The 16,276-nt window shown below is 42.9% G+C and overlaps 1 long non-coding RNA gene across 1 annotated transcript in view; it reads right to left on the reverse strand.

Moving 5' to 3' along the window:
- Positions 1–218: 218 nt before the first annotated feature.
- Positions 219–16,276, reverse strand: part of LOC121471932 — a 90,058-nt gene continuing 74,000 nt past the window's right edge. Inside the window, exon 3 of the long non-coding RNA XR_005982738.1 lies at positions 219–327. This is a non-coding gene — a long non-coding RNA (uncharacterized LOC121471932). The remainder of the gene's footprint in view (positions 328–16,276) is intronic.

Genomic DNA, 16,276 nt, shown 5'->3' on the forward strand with positions numbered 1-16,276 from the left:
ATGATATGTGAGAAGTGCCTAGAAGGTATGCTGGGATGGGAGACCCATGTTGTAGAGACATTGGTAAGTGATAGAAAAAGAAGGAGATGGGGAGTCAGGTTAGAGACTAAGACTTCATGAGCGAGGTGTCAGAGCACAGACAAGTCATTCCAGACCTCATAATTTTTTTTAAGATGTTATTTATTTATTCATGAGAGACACAGAGAGGCAGAGACACAGGCAGAGGGAGAAGCAGGCTCCCTGCAGGGAGCTAGGTGCAGGACTTGGTTTCTTCTTTTGTCAAATGGGGATTAGATGAGTGTATCCATCAGGATAGGCGAGGTTATCCTGCAATAACAAACTAAATGTCAATCACTGAAAGCCATGAACACTGATGTCTTATACTCACTATGTGTCCTCACAGTCGGCTGAGGGCTGGGCTCCATCCCATCCTCACCCAGGGAGTCATCTGCTGGAGGAGACTCCATCTGAAACATTGCCCTTGGTTGTGGCAACAGGAAAAAGAGCTTTGGAGAATCTTGAAGGGGCAACTACATACATACTCTGTCCTAGAAGTGACACTAATCTTTCACTTTCATTAGCCAGAACTAGACATCTGGCCCCACCCAACTATAGGGAGAGGGGGGAAGGGCAGGAAGTAGAATCCTATCATGTGCCCAGAAAGCAGAGCTAGAAATGTCTGATGAAGAGCATTTTCATGACCAGCACAATTACAGAGCCTCTAAAATCTTGCTATTAAAAGTGTGGTCCATTGACCAGCAGAATGAATGTCCCCTGGGAGCTTGTTCAAAATGCAGAATTTCTGGCCCCATCCCAGAAATTTTATGTTAATGGTTAATTTTATGTGTCAACTTGAATGGGCCACAGCATGCCCAGACATCTGGTTAAACATTATTTCTGACAGAGCCAGGGGACACCTGGGTGGCTCAGCAGTTGAGCAACTGCCTTCGACCCAGTGTGTGATCCCGAGGTCCTGGGATCAAGTCCTGCACCTAGCTCCCTGCAGGGAGCCTGCTTCTCCCTCTGCCTGTGTCTCTGCCTCTCTGTGTCTCTCATGAATAAATAAATAAAATCTTAAAAAAAATTATTTCTGCATGTGTCTGTTGGTGCTTCCAGAAGATATTCATATTTGAATTGGATGGCTGAGTAAAACAGATTGCCCTCCCCAGTGTGGGTGGACCTCATGCAATCTGTTAAGGGCCTGAATAGAACAAAAAGGCAGAGGATGGTTGAATTTTCTTCCTGTTTGAACTTGAACGTCCATCTTCTCCTGACCTCAGAGCTCTGGTTTACTGGAAACCAATATAATATTACATCATATATATGTATGTGTATATATATATATATATATATATACACACACACATATATATTATATATATTATATATATGTATATATTATATATGCACTATATATTACTAATATATATGTATCATATATTACTAATGTATATATTTCCTGTCGGTTCTTTTTTTTTTTTCTGTCGGTTCTGTTTATATAAAGAAACCTGACTAATACACCTACTGAAACAGAATCTGCATTTTAACAAGATTCTCAGTAGATTCCTATATACATTAAAGTTTGAGAAGCACCAGCCTTGTCTATTGGGTGGCAGGGTCGTGTGCTCCTTAAGAACCTGGCTCTTAGCTTTATCTGAGGATTTGACTAACATGTTTATTTCTGGGCTCCCCTCAGAGACTCGGAATCAGGGTTCTGTTTCTAATTAGAATGAAAGCTCAGGACTCTGCAACAGGAAGCGCACAGGTGATCCACATGCAGTGAGCTGCCTCCAACTGCGCTTTGAGGAAATACTCTTGAGTTTGGTCTGAATTGGTGGGATTTTCTCTTTCCTACGAAGCAAAATGAATTTTAAAAGGCCTAGAGTACTACCTAGGTACTATTCAAGCAGAATATCTTGAGAGTTTTCTTTTACTTACTTGGAGACATATAATCCAAGATAGAGGGTAAAAACTTAGGTAATAATATTATCTACTGCCACTATTGGCTGCTGACTATGTATGAGGCTCCATGCAAGCTATTTTGTACACCTCATCTCATTTAATCCTTACCAACACCCTATACCAGGGGCACTCTCAGGATCCCCATTTTCTGGCTAAGGAAACTAAAATAAGTACAGTTTAAGGTAAGTGGCTCAAACACACACAGGTCTGTCTTCATTCCCTACCCTGAGCATCTCCTGTCTGGCTCTTTAGCCTTCAACCTTGTGCCAAGAACAGCATTACATAGTTACCCCTAAATTCCCTGTATGACATAGTAAATGAATTATTTCAGGACAAGGACACACAGACCAGTTCCTCACCTACCCCTAACCCCCGCATTCTTCTTCATCTTTGCCTCCATCTTTGACATTTTGCTCATTTTTTCAGATGCTCGTATCCACTGTTGAAATATGCTGTTTATGCTCTCTCAGGGCTAATCATCCTGAGATTCAGAGAATTGTAAAATGTGACACACACAAAGAACCTTGGTAGCCATCCTGCTCATCCTACAGATAAAGAAATGGAGGCTCAGAGAGAATAAGCAACTTGCTAATAGAGACACAGCTGCTCTAGATATCAGTAGTGCTTTAGCAGTATGACTTCTGTCCTATGGTCTTTCTGGACACTGCTCCCTCTTCCTCTCTGTGACTGGCAGGAGGGAAAATAAGACCTCCTTCATTGTGGGTCTCCACCCTTTCCAAATGACCTCCATTAATTTCCAGGCTGTTAAGAAATGTCAATACTTTTGATTTAGCCAAGACTTGAAATTTGCAGTCAAAGACATAAAGAACATGAAACAAAGTGCCTCGAGCCTCAGCCCTAGGAAAGTGAGCCGGGTTGGGCTGATCCTGGGCCAGGTTCCGACTTGGCTATCGTCCTAAGCAGAGAAATCCAGCAGAGAGGAGGAGTTTGTAGACCAGCTGTGATCCCAGCATTGGTAAGGCCACAGCAGGTGTCCTCAAGGTCTTGGCTTTTCTAGCAAAGCTAGATTTTCCTTACTCTGGTCCCTTCTGACACAGTGACAATCTGGAGATTCGTTATGCCTGGAGCAAGACAGCCATAAGGCAGAAGGATGAACCTAAACAGGGCAGAGCAGAGAAGGGATCCTGCCTGACTCCCTAACTCAGCCTGGCATTTGTTACCTGGGAGCGTCCCTGGCTCCTGGCCTCTAGGCCTTCAGCACCAGCTCAAGGCAGGTGTGTTCTCTGCACGCCTGGACCATATGCAGGAGTTAGCCGGCCAACTCAACCTTCCACTCCCAGAGCTTGAAGGGAGTTTAGAGGTCATGCATTCCACCTGATTTTACTGATAAATAAATGATAAATAAATGAAGGCCAAGAGAAGGACATGTCTAAAACGATGGAAAGGTTTATAGGAAAAGTCAGACTAGGGACTGGGATGGGAGGTAGGATATAGATATAGGGATTCACACACATACACATGCATGCACACAATGTTATACCGTTTTAAAGTTTACCGAGTTCTTTCACGTACAGTCAATGATGATACTCAAAATATTTTAACCTGTCAGGCACAGGTTCTGATGGATGAGGATAGACACTGGACTAAAGCCCTACAGACATTCATTCACTTGGCCCTCTCAACACCCCTGAGACGTGGGCTCAGAAGGATTGACATTTAGCTCCATTCACCATCTTAGACAAGATTTGTGTTTGCTTGTTTGCAGGTTGCAGGGATAGCTTAAGCTAAAGGACAGGCTTTTTTACGAGAACACTGGAGTGTCTCACAGACTCCAAGGCAGGGACAGAGCCAGGGCACTGAGAACTGGGGACCCAGCAAGAGCCCAGGCCAGTTGTCTCTACACAGCTGCCTCTTGCTCCTCCCCTGCAGGCCATCCATCCTGCATCCATTCTCTGCATCTCTGTGCACTTATTTCCAGTTCTTCCTACCTCTGTTTCAGGTTATTACAATGAGCCCTAGACCATTTCAAATCTCAATTTCCAGAAGAAATCTGATTGGCCCACTTTGGATCCCTGCCATGCTCATCCCTGGTCCAATCAATGTGACTAAGGGGACAGGGTCATATTCTATAAAAATGGCCACCAGACACCCCCCACCATTGGAGGGCAGATGCAAAGACAGGGTGGCAGTAAGCCAGGCAGATACCCCAAAGTCTGATTAGAATGGTCACATGAACATGCAGAGCCAGGGCTCAGATTCTCAGAACAGAATGTCTTTCCCATAGGACCACTGCTCCCTGTTTCCCAGGCCATTATCAAACACATGGCTGCTCACTCTGCACTAATCCTTGAGAGCCAAGGGATGTCCCTGCTGCCCTGGAAGGATTTAGGCCAGGGGCTAAGATTCAGTTCCACCTATGGCTAGGTCTCCTGCACACAGATCAAGGGAAGGCCCCTGATTGGTTCCTGATGGTACTGATAAAAATTAAGAAGCAAAGGAAGAATAAAACCTGCCTTCAGCCACGGAGCCCCAGACTTTTACCTGTTTCTTGTCCCTTGGTTGTCTGAGCCCTCTCTTTGGGGGTTGAAGAGTGATGGCTGACTCTGTGGGGAGCACTGCATGGGGTCGTAACAAGGAGAGGGAATATCTACAAGGATCCTCAAAATTAAAGGCACGGTCAGAGGCAGGCAGAGTCATTTAAACCAGAGAAGGGAAGCATGAAAGGCCAGAGCTGATACCGAGATGGATGTGGCCAAGAAAAGAATCCAAAGGAAGAAGAGAGCAGGGGACACGCCAGATACACTGCGAGACACCTCCCTGCAGAGATGGCTCTAAAAGACAATGGTGGAAGGGGGCATGGGACTTTGACACATTGCAGGCAGGAATGGAAGCTAATCTAGTCTCTCTGGAGCACTTTGGCAACATGTATTAAAAGTCTTTAATAATAACAATAATGATGATGATAATAATAACAACAATAATAAAGGCGTGTTTACCCCAGAAATTCCACTGTTGCTATCTCCACTGAAAAGAGCCCAGCACACAGAAGGGACCCCCCTGCAAAAAAAAAAAAAAAAAAAAAAAAGAAAGAAGGAAAAAAAAACTGCTGAAATGAACAGCAGTGCAAGTGCCATGTACACAAAGAGAGATATGCAAAGATGTTCAGTGTAGCAGCAAATTAGAAACAACTTAAATACCCACCATTAGGGGACTAATTAAATAAATTATAGCATATATAGCCTTGTAAGAGAATACATATAGATTTTTTTAAATGATGGCATAGATGCATACCTATTGCTTTAGAAGAATGTTCTCCATATTTTGTTGGAGGAAGAAAACAGGAAAAAGCAATCCCATTTTATAGAGAGAACATTTTAATATATGCACAGAGATAACGTTAATCATGCACCAAAATGATAACAATGGGAGACAAGATTTCAAATCCTCCTATCTCTTTTTCTTTCAGGTTGTTTCCACTTTCTAATTGTTCTACAAGGCCCATGTGTTTCTTGTATAATTAAAAATAATATGAGAAGATAAATCAATACACGAAAATTATTTCTCATCAAAAAAAGAGTGAAGTAAGGCCAGGAAGGGGAATACAGGTAGTCAATCATCAAATGGTTACAGAGCACTGGTTACATGCAGTGCCAAGTGCTTCAGCAACTACCAAGAAGTGCAGGGGAAGGTCCCTGCCCTCCAGGAGTCCGTAGTGTGATGGCAGCGAATCACAGGAGAGGGTGGGAGATGGCTGTAGGCCCATGCTCAGACTGATGGGCATGTGGGCCACCAGCAGCCTTCTGCTTCTTGCCTGTGGGCCTGTATCAGGGATAGACCAAGACAAGGAAGGGGAGGGCTGTGGATGGAGGGACCTGCAGGGCCAGAGATGCAGCCAGAATCAGGGAGAACCAATATAAAGGCTGGCAATGATGGATAAAGGCCAATTCTCATCCATGAGAATTGAGCTTAGAAGGAAAAAAAAATTAAAAACCCAACTCTGTACTAGAGACCATGCTAGATGCCAAGAATACAGGTGCTAGGAAAAATCAAAATTGGCAAGATCCCCATTTTCATGGACTAACAATCAAGGGGGAAAGGGAATAAAGAAAATTGATTCATCAATGGAGAAATAAATACGAGTATAGTGAAAGACCATGACTATACTTATCATGGGAAGCATTGACGAACGTACAGGATTGTCAAATCACTATGTTGTACCCCGGAAACTGATAGAACATTGTATGTCAACTACACTTAAATGAGAAAAGAAAAAAGAGAAATACTGGTGATAAGTACTATTCATTTTTAAGCCTCATCCATATATCCCCACTGTCTTACTTCAAACAGTAAATGTCATGGAGAAAAAAATAATAAAATGAACATCCTTATACCTAACAACATTTAACAGTTCTTAACATTTCCCAAAGTTTCCTTCATCTGTTTTTCTGTTGTTGTTTTTGTCATTCATGTTTTAAAGTACACATTTCATGATATTTCATCCCTAAATACTTCTCTCTAAATCATAGACATTTTTCTACATAGACTCAACAGAATTATCACACACAAAAAATTAATATTTCCTCACATAACCAAATATTCTATCCATACTCAAATATATACAATTTTTTAAAAGATTTTAAGTAATCTCTACACCCAACATGGGGTTCAAACCCACAACTCCAGGATAGAGTCACGTGCTCCACCAACTGAGCCAGCCAGGCATCCCCCAAAATATTTTTTAATGCTGGTTTTTCAAACTAGGGTTCAATCAGATTCTACACATTGTGTTTGGTTGTTTTTACTTTTAAGTCTCTTTTTAATGTCTATATCTACGTCTTATCTACATTTTTATCTATAGATATATCTTCATTATCAAAATGACTACTCTCAAATGTCATGTATCCAGAAGAGAGTACATCACAGCCAGACCCATTCAAAAGACACTCAGGGCAGGGGTGGGAAGGACACCTGGGTAGCTCAGTAGTTCAGTGTCTGTCTTTGGCTCAGGTTGTGATCCTGGGGTCCTGGAATTGAGTTCCGTATTGGGCTCCCCATGGGGAGCCTGCTTCTCCCTCCTCCTCTCTCTCTCTGTGTCTCTCATGAATAAATAAATGAATCTCTAAAAAAATAAAAATAATAAAATATATAATTAATTTAAAAGAAAGAAAGAAAGAAACCCAGGCTGTTGGCAGGTAGCAAACACTGTAGCCTGGTCGCCTTTGAGCCACTGATAACTGACTATGAGTAACTGACTGTGGGTGAAATCTCCAGCCTCAGAAAAAACAAAGGATACCTTCTAAGTGAATTGGCCCCATGTGAAAAGGATGATAGTGTCTCTCCTTTTCCCCTTGCCTTTCTTGTATAGTTCAAAGAGGCAAGTGGCTGTAATGGGAAGATGAAGCTCCATTCCAGCTCTGTGACTACAGAGCAATGTGGCCTTGGGCATGTCATTTCACATCTTTGAGCATTATTTCTTGACCTGTAAAATATACAGTACTCACTTGTGGGGTTGCTGAGAGGGTGGAAAGAATTAACTTCTTTTTTTTTTTTAAGATTTTATTTTTTCATGAGAGACACAGAGAGAGAGAGAGGCAGAAACATAGGAAGAGAGAGAAGCAGGCTCCATGCAGGGAGCCCAGTGCAGGACTCGATCCTGGGACCCCAGGATCATACCCTGGGCTGAAGGCAGATGCTCAACTGCTGAGCTACCTAGATGTCCCAAGAATTAACTTCTATAGCATGCCCATCATAGTTCTTTGGTTCCCTATAAAAGCTTAGTGCAGAGAGGAGTTAAGATAATGACATATCTGACATCCAAAATCTATAAAGTATCCAAATCTATAAAGAACTTCTCAAACTCAACACCCAAAAAATAATCCAGTTAAATGGGCAAAAGACATGAACAGACATTTTTCCAAAGAAGACATACAGATGGCCAACAGACACATGAAAAAATGCTCAATATCACTAGGCATCAGGGAAATACAAATCAAAATCATGATGAGACCACCTAACACTGGTCAGAATAGCTAAGATTAACAACTCAGAAAGCAGCAGATGTTGGAGAGGATGCAGAGAAAGGTGAACCCTCTTACACTGTTGGTGGGAATGGAAACTGGTGCAGCCACTCTGGAAAACAACAGTATAGAGGTTCCTCAAGAAAATAAAATAGAACTACTCTATGACCCAGCAAAGGAATATTACTCAGCCATCAAAAAGAATGAAATCTTGTCACTTACAACAACATGGATGTAACTAGAGTGTATTATGCTAAATGAAATAAGTCAATCAGAAAAAGACAAATACCATTATGATCCCCCCCTTATATGTGTAATTTAAGAAACAAAAGAAATGAACATAGGGGAAGGGAAAAAATAAAAGAGAGGGAGGCAAACCATAGGAGACTCTTAACTATAGAGAACAAAGTGAGGGCTACTGGAGAGGAGGTGCGCAGGGGAGGACCTAAATGAAAGATGTCGATTAAGGAGGAAATTTGTTGTGATGAGCACTGGATGTTGTAAGTAAGCGACAAATCACTAAATTCTACTCCTGAAACCAATATTACACTACATGTTAACTAGAATTTAAATAAAAACTTTTTAAAAATGCTTGGAGCAGAAATTGGTATCTCATTACTAAACTCAGTCCCTCTTCTTCCCAGAGACAGGGTGAGAGGACATTTACCAGCCTCCCTTGCAGTTAGATATAGCCTTGTGATCAAGCTTTGAGGGTGGAATGTGAGGAAAAGTGTGCTATGTAAGCCATCTCCAGCCTCAGTGCATAAAACCTTCTAGGCTTAGGGCCCCAGAGCAATCCTTGAAACAAGCTGTTGGAAATGGCAAAATATCTGTGTACCTAGATTCCTGAATGATGATATGGAGTAAAGCCCTTTGCTGCCAATGAGGAACACCTGATTTGAACTCTACAGGGGCAATGTGGCCTTGGGCATGTCATTTTACATCTCTGGGTCTCATTTCTTTACCTGTAAAATTTAGAGTGTTTATATAGTGTTAACTGACGCAGTTTTAGAATTTATCTTTTACAGCAGTTAGCATTGCTTTAACACAAAGTCATTAGTAAGTCATACTTAGAAGGAAAACCTACACAGGTTTGATCTAAACCATGATGGGCTTTTGGAAAACCAAATAAGGAACCATGCAACTGGATGGATGGTGGGGGAAGGACATTTAAGTTTTAATATTTTATTTCATGATCAACCTTACAACACTTTTTCATATTTTTACACTCCTGAAAGAAGGCTGTGTGTTGTAATCAGTGGTATCTCAGATTGCTGATAGCCAGGTGATGGTTGTGACATAATTGTCATTGATTGCACATGCACAAACCTGCTCATGATTCTCCATCTCTTCTCCCTTTTCCTTGAGCTTCCTGCATAGTTATGCAAGGTGCTGAGTTTATTTGCTACTTACAATTCTTCAAAAAGATTCCATGCTGATTTGGCACTGAAGCGAAAAGTTATTGTGTACTGTAAAGGCAAGGAAACAGAGCAGCTTGATATATGATAAATCTCTATGTCTGGCTCAGTTGGTGGAGTGTGTGACTTCTGATCTCAGGGTTGTGGATCTGAGCCCCACATTGTGTGTAAAGATTACTTTAAAAAGAGTAAAACCTTTTTTTTTAAGGTTTTATTTATTTATTCATGAGAGATACAGAGAGAGAGAGACACAGACAGAGGGAGAAGCAGGCTCCCTGCAAGGAGCCCAATGTGGGACTTGATCTCGGACCCCAGGATCACGCCCTGAGCTGAAGGCAGATGCTCAATCACTGAGCCACCCAGGCACCCCCCAAAAATAAAATCTTTTAAAAAATATCTACATCTAGAGGTGCCTGAGTGGCTCAATCATTTAAGCATTTGACTCTTGATTTGGGTTCAGGTAATGATCTCAGAATCATAGGATCAAGCCCCACATCAGGCTTCACACTCAGCAGAGTCTGCTTGAGATTCTCCCTCTCTCTTTCCCTCTGCCCCTTTCTGCACACACTCTCTCTCTAAAAAATAAATAAATAAATCTTTGAAAAAATCTGTGTCTAAGTAAGACTTAAAACTTTCAATATGTGTTGGGGGATCCCTGGGTGGCTCAGCAGTTTAGCACTACCTTCAGCCCAAGGTGTGATCCTGGAGACCCGAGATCAAGTCCCATATCAGGCTCCCTGCATCGCCCTGCTTCTTCCTCTGCCTGTGTCTCAGCCTCTCTCTCTCTCTCTGTGTCTCTCATGAATAGATAAAATCCTTAAAAAAAAAAAAAAAACTTTCAATATGTGTCAAACGAAAATTCCAAGTAATAAGAAAGCTTTATGTCATGGTTTTCTATCTCTTACAAATACAGTAGCATTGATGTGAGTCCTAAGTGCCACCTAAGAAGGGAGCAGGGTGCTATGAGGGTGAATATTAGGGAGGAACATAATTCAGATTGGGAGCGGAGGCCTCCCTGAGGGAATGATGACCCCTGAAAGACAACAGTGATGGCACCTACAAGGACTTCCCGTGAACCAGGTAAGATTCTAAGTTTATTGTATAACTCATTCAATCCTCATTAAAACCCTCTCCATTTTATGGATGAGGAAATCAAGATAGGCATGGAGAATGTGAATGATTTGCTCACAACTCGGGTGACACAGCTAAGGAGTGATACACCAGGAATCTGAACCACAGCAATCTGGCTCCAGAGTCCAGGCATTTTACCACTTCAATATCCCCTCTAGCAATTGAGTGAGTCATCTCCATTCTACCAATAAGGGCAGCAGCAGTAAGTGAACTTGTTTATAAGCATAGCCTCTAGAACCAGACTTCATGAATTCAAAGCCAGGCTCCGCAAATGGACCAGCAAGATATTTGACCTTTCTATGCCTTGGTCTCCTCATTTGTTGTGACGATAAGTAAGTTAATAAACTTACAGAGCTTAGATCAGAACCAGAATATAGTTAAGTCCTCATAAAAAAATTATAGTATTGTTATATTCATACAGTGCTCACTATAGTTCTTAGGGAAATTGAGGCTCAGAGGGGTTTATACTTGTCTGAACCACACATTTCTGGAAAGGAATTGGTAAAATGGGTAAAGAGGAGTGGGAGATGCAGGCTTCTAGTTGTGGCATGAATAAGTCATGGGAATGAAAGGTGCAGCAAGGGGAACACAGTCAATGGTGGTGTAATAGCATTCCATGGTGACAGATGGTAGATACACTTGTGGTGTGCAGAGCATAATCTATAGAGATGGTGAATCACTATGTTGTACCCCTGAAACTAATGTAATGTTTTGTGTCAACTGTACTCAAATAAAAAATTAAATATATAAATAAAATGAAATAAAAGCCTTGATCCTGGGAAGGAAGGAAGGGAGGGAGGGAGGGAGAGAAGGAAGGAGTTAGGATTCAAACCTAAGTCTGTTCACTCAGAAGCCCTTGCTCTATGCAGCACCCCCACAGACCCGACTATTTAAGACAAGTACGTGGTTAGGTTTTCATTCTTGAAGGTTTTCAGGAACAGAGATTCTTTTTTTTTAAGATTTTAGGGATGGCTGGGTGGCTCAGCAGTTGAGTGTCTGCCTTTGGCCCAAAAAAAAAAGATCCGGGATCGAGTACCATGTCAGGCTCCTTGTGGGGAGCCTACTTCTCCCTCTGCCTATGTCTCTGCCTCTCTCTCTCTCTCTCTCTCTCTCTCTGTCTCTCATGAATAAATAAATAAAAATTTAAAAAAGAAAAATAAAGATTTTATTTATTAATCATGAGAGACAGAGAGAGAGGCACAGAGACACAAGCAGGCTCCATGCAGGAAGCCCGATGTGGGACTCTATCCCGGGGCTCCAGGGTCCCATCCTGAGCCAAAGGCAGACGCTCAACCGCTGAGCCACCCAGGTGTCCCAAGGGAACAGAGATTTAAATCCCAATGTGATATCTTGTTTTAATGTCCCAAATTCCACCCAAGAGTGAGGCTCTCTCATTGTCAATCTGGACTTCATCTGTTTTATTTTGAAGGTCATTTTCTCTGTGAGAAGCCTAAGGGAAGACACACTCACCAGGCAGCTTCTTTCTTTTATTTTTCATACATATATTTCACATTTCCTCACCTATGTAGAGAAGGCAGGGACCATTTTAGGGTCTGGCACAAAGGAGGTGCTTAAAAAAATGTGTTGTATGAAGAACAGCTTGGTAGGTGCCAGAGATGGGAGGTATGGAGGCAGGTGAAATGAGTGAAGGGGGTCCAAAGGTACAAACTTCTAGTTATAAAATAAATAAGTCATTGGATGTCATGTGCAATGTAGTGACTATAGTAATTAATACTGTGATGCATATTTGAAAGTTGCTAAGAGAATAGATCTTAAAAGTTTTCATCGCAAAAAAAAAAGGTTTTCATCGCAAAACAAAAAGATTAAAAAAAAAACAGAAGATTTCTAACTATGTGTGATAATTAATGTTAATTAGATTTACTGTGGTGATCATTTCACAATATATATGCAAATACCAAATCGCTATTTGTACACCTGAAACTAACTAACATAATGCTATATGCCAATTCTATAATCAGAAGAAAGGCATAAACCATGTGTTGTATGAATGAACAAAGAAGAGCATGGGTACATGGCCCCTAAGGTCCCTCCCAGACCAGAGAGACTCCACGCCATCCCATCCCTGCCCACCTGACTTGCTTCTTTCTCTTTGACTCATATTTTTTATTCTCGGTATTTCTTAAACAACAGTGTTCCCAGGGCATTCTGAGGACATTGTGGAGTTAAAAGCAGCCTTGGTATGTGGTGACACACCTGGCTTTCCTCATTCTTCATTCCCTTGGGCCAGTTTTTGACCAAAAGGGAAGTAGATATCCTCTGCCCCTCCTCCCCTCTAAAATAAATAAATCTGCGATGCCTGGGTGGCTCAGCAGTTGAGCCCCTGTCTTTGGCCCAGGGCATGATCCTAGAGTCCCAGGATTGAATCCTGCATCAGGCTCCCTGCGTGGAACCTGCTTCTCTCTCTGCCTATGTCTCTGCCTCTCTCTCTCTCTCTCTCTCTCTCTCTCTCTGTGCCTCTCATGAATAAATTTTAAAATCTTTTTAAAAATAAATAAAATAAATACATCTTTAAAAAAAGTTAGAGATGGGGAAGGGTGGAGGTGGGGAGCAGGGTTGGGGTTGTAGGACGTGGGGTGCTGAGGTTGAACGTGGGTCGGTGGATGACATGTGACTGGAACTCTCATGCACATCATAGTAGTTGGTCAAGGTCACAGGTGTTACAGGCAGAGGAAGGCTGGGAGCACTGCTAGACATTCACCCATAAAATAGGAGACCTGGGCCTTTGGTTAAAAGTAACGGAAGCCCATCTCAAACAAGCATAAGGAAAAAAGAAAAGCATGTGTGTTGTTCACATAACTTGGAATTCCAGGCATGGTGCCAGTTTCATATGGAGCTAAACATTCAAATAAGGCCTCAACTTTCCTGTTTCTCTTTATCTCTCTGCCCTGTTTCTTTTCTCTCTGTGTTTGATTGTATTCTCTCCTCGGAAGGCAGGCTTTTTCCCAGTGATGGCTGCTGGCAACCCTCAGTTGACATCCTTACAGCTGCAGCAACCTCTGGCCATCATGACTGTGGTTAAGTTGGGGGCAGGAGGGAAGGGGTTGTCAGGCGGAGGAAACGGGAACTTTTGCTTTTTGCCAAAAAAAATCAAAAGCATGGGACGCCTGGGTGGTTCAGCGGTTGAGTGTCTGCCTTCGGCTCAGGGCGTGATCCTGGGGTCTGGGATCGAGTCCCACATCAGGCTCCCCATGGGGAGCCTGCTTCTCCCTCTGCCTGTGTCTCTGCCTCTCCTCTCTCTCTCACTCTCTCTCTCTCTCTCTCTCTCTCATGAATGAATAGATAAATCTTAAAAAAAAAAATCAAAAGCTTTCTCAGAAGCCCCAGTGCTTACTTCCCCTTGGGTCTTATTAACAAAAACAGGGTCACATGGATGCTCTAGCTGCAAGGGAGTCTAGGGCAGTAGGAAACATGTTTGTTGTTGGCACAGACATATCATGATCCATTGCCTGGGGTGACCATGCAGCGACACCACCCAGAATGAAATTGGGGTCTCTCATGCCACAGAAGAGGGAGACTAGGTTGAGTCAACTAATGGAGTCTACCAAGGAAGGTATCATGAGGCAAACTCAGTAGATCACAGAGTGAGAACAGGGAGAAGACGTTTTGACCAAAAAAAAAAAAAAAAAAAGTAGAAATGCCAACTGGACAGAAACAACTAATGTGCACAATACAAGTGAGGAATAAAGAGATGAAAGCCAGGAAGAGAGTTGAATTGGGATGCGGGGGAAGGGGTCCCAAAAGGAGAAGACCCACCAGCTATGGGCAGCACCTGTCAGGACATTTCCTGGAACATACAGCTCTTTATCTAGGATATTCCACAGCACAAGGTCAGGAAAGACAGGATTCCTGGTGAGCAAGGAGAAAATGAGACATTTCCTCACCTCACAGAGTCTTGAGTCCTTCCTACTGTTTATGGTCGATCCCCTATGGCACACGATTCACATGCCAAGGTGACCCTAAGCCAGAGCCACAAAGCTACAGCCTTAGGGCACCAAAGGGAGACATGCTGAAAAAATCTTCAGTGGCTCCTAATCACCATGAACTCAAGTCCAACTTCACGGTCTGGTCTCCATGCCCTCTCTCTTCTGAGAGATCTGTCTCCTGCTGGACTCCCCCTCCATCCTCTGTTCTCCTCCAGCCCATCAGAGCTCCCCAAATCCAGCCTGTACCTTCCTGACTCCTGCATTTGGTGCCTAATGTCCTTTCTGCCCTTTCCTAGCTGTGACATCTCTGAGCCTTCGTTTTCATATCTATAAAAGGGTAAGCATCTCTCATATCAGGTGTTGATCAGAGTTTTGAAAATTGGTAAGCCGCATTTAGTGCTCAGAAAACTGGGCACATAGTAAGGGCTCAAGATATGTTAGCCATTATCATTCACGGATCCCCATTTTACAATCTTAATGGACTCGATGTACATGCTGTAGTACTTACCCACTCCCTCCCTGCTGTAACTGTGAATGAATATGTCAAGAGGGTGAGCATCATGAGGCCCAGGGAGCACCTTGTTTTTCTTTGTGGGGCGTGCCAAACACACAGCTAGCTGCTCTTGGAGATGAAAGATCAACCCAAGATGAAGACAGCCCAACAAGGGACAGAATGTATCCATCCAGGACATTCTGGAGAATTCAGGGCTAGGTTGGGCTGAAAGTCAGACTCCAGGGCTGCTCCCCTTTGCTGGCTGTGGGGCAACACCAGGACATGGAGGCCACCCACAATTTCACAATGAAGTTCTTAGGAAAGTCAGACAAATTTGTCCACGGATGGTGTGTGGTTAAAGCCTGTTGCCAGGCATCTCCCCCCAAGGGCAGGAACCTGTCAGTGTGAGGAGGTGAGGCCTGAGTGCCACTGGGCTCCCTCTGCAGTCCATCAGCAATGACTCAGCAGGAAGCCGGCCAAGGCCTGAGTCACTCCCTCCCCTGCCACCACACCCAGGGTTTTCCTTCCAGCCTGGGAAGGCTGCTTAGAGCTGGAGGTGTAAATCTTCAGAACCTAGGTCTACCCAGGCTCAGGAAATCACTTCTTTAGCATAGCTTAGCACTTAAGAGCGCAGCTCTGGAGTTGGACTGTCTGGGTTAGAATCTTGGCTCTGCCTTTTATTTAACCCAGGGTAAGTTTCTTAGATTCTGGCCACAGTTTGCCCATCTGGAAATGGGAACAATAATAGTATCTCCCTTAATGGAGTGAAAGAGCTTGGAGCTGTGCATGATGTATTGATACCTCTTCTAACACACAAGACCAATCCCACCTCAGGGCTTTTGCACTTGCTGTCTTCTCTGCCTAGAATGTTTTTGCCCCAGGTGGCTAGCTCCCTTACTTAATTCGGTCTTGACTAAATATTCGTTGTCTCTGTGAGGCCTGTGATGGCCACACTATCCAACCCCTTCTCCTCCTCCAACACTTCTTACTCTTTCTCACTTTTTCTCCTTAGTACTTATCACCATCTCATAGACTATGCGTTTTATTCATGTATCTTCCCTACTGTCTATCTCCCTCCACCCACACTGAAATTCAAGTTCCATTTTTGTCTGTCTTCTTCCTGCTGTATTCCCCAGACCTACAAAAGTGCTGACACACAGCAACTCTCAATAAACATATATGGAATGAATGCAAACAATGCCAGCTTATTCACAATTATTTATCACCAATCATCACTATCATCAATAAAGGTCACCAACCAAGATCACCATTATTGCATTACCCTGAGAATCAGAGAAAAGATCAAAGTTTAAAACCTTGCCACATTCTGAAAATCTGTTTTTGATTCAT

This window comes from Vulpes lagopus, chromosome 11, assembly GCF_018345385.1.
Source record: "Vulpes lagopus strain Blue_001 chromosome 11, ASM1834538v1, whole genome shotgun sequence".
Lineage (NCBI taxonomy): Eukaryota > Metazoa > Chordata > Mammalia > Carnivora > Canidae > Vulpes > Vulpes lagopus.